The sequence below is a fragment of the Palaemon carinicauda genome, chromosome 8 (assembly GCF_036898095.1).
Source record: "Palaemon carinicauda isolate YSFRI2023 chromosome 8, ASM3689809v2, whole genome shotgun sequence".
Classification (NCBI taxonomy): domain Eukaryota; kingdom Metazoa; phylum Arthropoda; class Malacostraca; order Decapoda; family Palaemonidae; genus Palaemon; species Palaemon carinicauda.
The window spans coordinates 48,764,157-48,766,656 of record NC_090732.1 but is presented as its reverse complement, the minus strand read 5'-3'; the positions used below and the strand labels follow the sequence as shown (position 1 = coordinate 48,766,656).

Here is a 2,500-nt window from a genome sequence, read left to right as displayed (position 1 = left end):
ATAAGTTTACCGGAATTTGTAGTGACTTGTCAAACCATATGTACCCGTGCATGTGTTGTATATAAATTTCTTTTTCTTTTATAAAGTTTCCTTAGGTGCTCGCGCTCTCTCTCTCTCTCTCTCTCTCTCTCTCTCTCTCTCTCTCTCTCTCTCTCTCTCTCTCTCTCTCTCTTTCTCAATATAATCTTGTTCCGCAAAGGCATTCTTCTCATGTTAATATCATCTAGGCTTGTTCGATGTGAATATTCATTTTTAATAATAATAATAATAATAATAATAATAATAATAATAATAATAATAATAATAATAATCAAAGGCTTACGAATTAAATTGAAAAAGCTATGGAATATGCCAGCAGAAGTGGTGCAAATAATCGTAGGAGCTATAGGAGCCATACCTAAGTCACTGAGAAGGACTCTTGAAAAGGTAGGAGCCGATATAGCCCCAGGACTTGTGCAGAAGAGCGTGCAACTTGAAATAGCACATATAGTGAGGAAAGTTGTGGATTCCTAAGGAAACTGGATGCAACCCCGAGCCCCATACTATAAATTACCAGTCTCTGGAGACTGTAGTTAACATAATAATAATAATAATAATAATAATAATAATAATAATAATAATAATAATAATAATAATAATAATGCAAAGGTATCATAGCCTCTGTACCATGATCCTACACTGTCTTGGGTTAGAGTTTTCTTGCTTGAAGGTACACTCAGACACTATAAATCTATCTGTTTCCTTGTGTCCTTTCCTCGCTGGGCTATTTTCCCTGTTGGAGCCCTTGGCCTTGTAGCACTCTGCTTTTCCACCTAGGGTTGTGTCCTTCCTCATTGGGCTATTTTCCCTGTTGGAGCCCTTGGCCTTAGAGCATCCTGCTTTTTCATCTTGGGTTGTGTCCTTCCTCATTGGGCTATTTTCCCTGTTGGAGCCCTTGGCCTTAGAGCATCCTGCTTTTTCATCTTGGGTTGTGTCCTTCCTCATTGGGCTATTTTCCCTGTTGGAGCCCTTGGCCTTAGAGCATCCTGCTTTTTCATCTAGGGTTGTGTCCTTCCTCATTGGGCTATTTTCCCTGTTGGAGCCCTTGGCCTTAGAGCATCCTGCTTTTTCATCTTGGGTTGTGTCCTTCCTCATTGGGCTATTTTCCCTGTTGGAGCCCTTGGCCTTAGAGCATCCTGCTTTTTCATCTTGGGTTGTGTCCTTCCTCATTGGGCTATTTTCCCTGTTGGAGCCCTTGGCCTTAGAGCATCCTGCTTTTTCATCTTGGGTTGTGTCCTTCCTCATTGGGCTATTTTCCCTGTTGGAGCCCTTGGCCTTAGAGCATCCTGCTTTTTCATCTAGGGTTGTGTCCTTCCTCATTGGGCTATTTTCCCTGTTGGAGCCCTTGGCCTTAGAGCATCCTGCTTTTTCATCTTGGGTTGTGTCCTTCCTCATTGGGCTATTTTCCCTGTTGGAGCCCTTGGCCTTAGAGCATCCTACTTTTTCATCTAGGGTTGTGTCCTTCCTCATTGGGCTATTTTCCCTGTTGGAGCCCTTGGCCTTAGAGCATCCTGCTTTTTCATCTAGGGTTGTGTCCTTCCTCATTGGGCTATTTTCCCTGTTGGAGCCCTTGGCCTTAGAGCATCCTGCTTTTTCATCTAGGGTTGTGTCCTTCCTCATTGGGCTATTTTCCCTGTTGGAGCCCTTGGCCTTAGAGCATTCTGCTTTTCCACCAAGGGTTGTGTCCTTCCTCATTGGGCTATTTTCCCTGTTGGAGCCCTTGGCCTTAGAGCATCCTGCTTTTTCATCTTGGGTTGTGTCCTTCCTCATTGGGCTATTTTCCCTGTTGGAGCCCTTGGCCTTAGAGCATTCTGCTTTTCCACCTAGGGTTGTGTCCTTCCTCATTGGGCTATTTTCCCAGTTGGAACCCTTGGCCGTAGAGCATCCTGTTTTTTCATCTAGGGTTGTGTCCTTCCTCATTGGGCTATTTTCCCTGTTGAAACCCTTGGCCGTAGAGCATCCTGTTTTTTCACCTAACGTTGTGTCCTTCTTCATTGGGCTATTTTCCCTTTTGGAGCCCTTGGCCTTAGAGCATCCTGCTTTTTCATCTTGGGTTGTGTCCTTCCTCATTGGGCTATTTTCCCTGTTGGAGCCCTTGGCCTTAGAGCATCCTGCTTTTTCATCTAGGGTTGTGTCCTTCCTCATTGGGCTATTTTCCCTGTTGGAGAACTTGGCCTTAGAGCATCCTGCTTTTTCATCTAGGGTTGTGTCCTTCCTCATTGGGCTATTTTCCCTGTTGGAGCCCTTGGCCTTAGAGCATTCTGCTTTTCCACCTAGGGTTGTGTCCTTCCTCATTGGGCTATTTTCCCTGTTGGAACCCTTGGCCGTAGAGCATCCTGTTTTTTCATCTAGGGTTGTGTCCTTCCTCATTGGGCTATTTTCCCTGTTGGAGCCCTTGGCCTTAGAGCATCCTGCTTTTTCATCTAGGGTTGTGTCCTTCCTCATTGGGCTATTTTCCCTG

The 2,500-nt window shown here is 44.7% G+C and overlaps 1 protein-coding gene across 1 annotated transcript in view; it reads left to right on the top strand.

Moving 5' to 3' along the window:
- Window positions 1-2,500, top strand: part of Cds (CDP-diacylglycerol synthase) — a 156,078-nt gene that overhangs the window by 41,174 nt on the left and 112,404 nt on the right. The gene's annotated exons all lie outside the window — the stretch shown is intronic.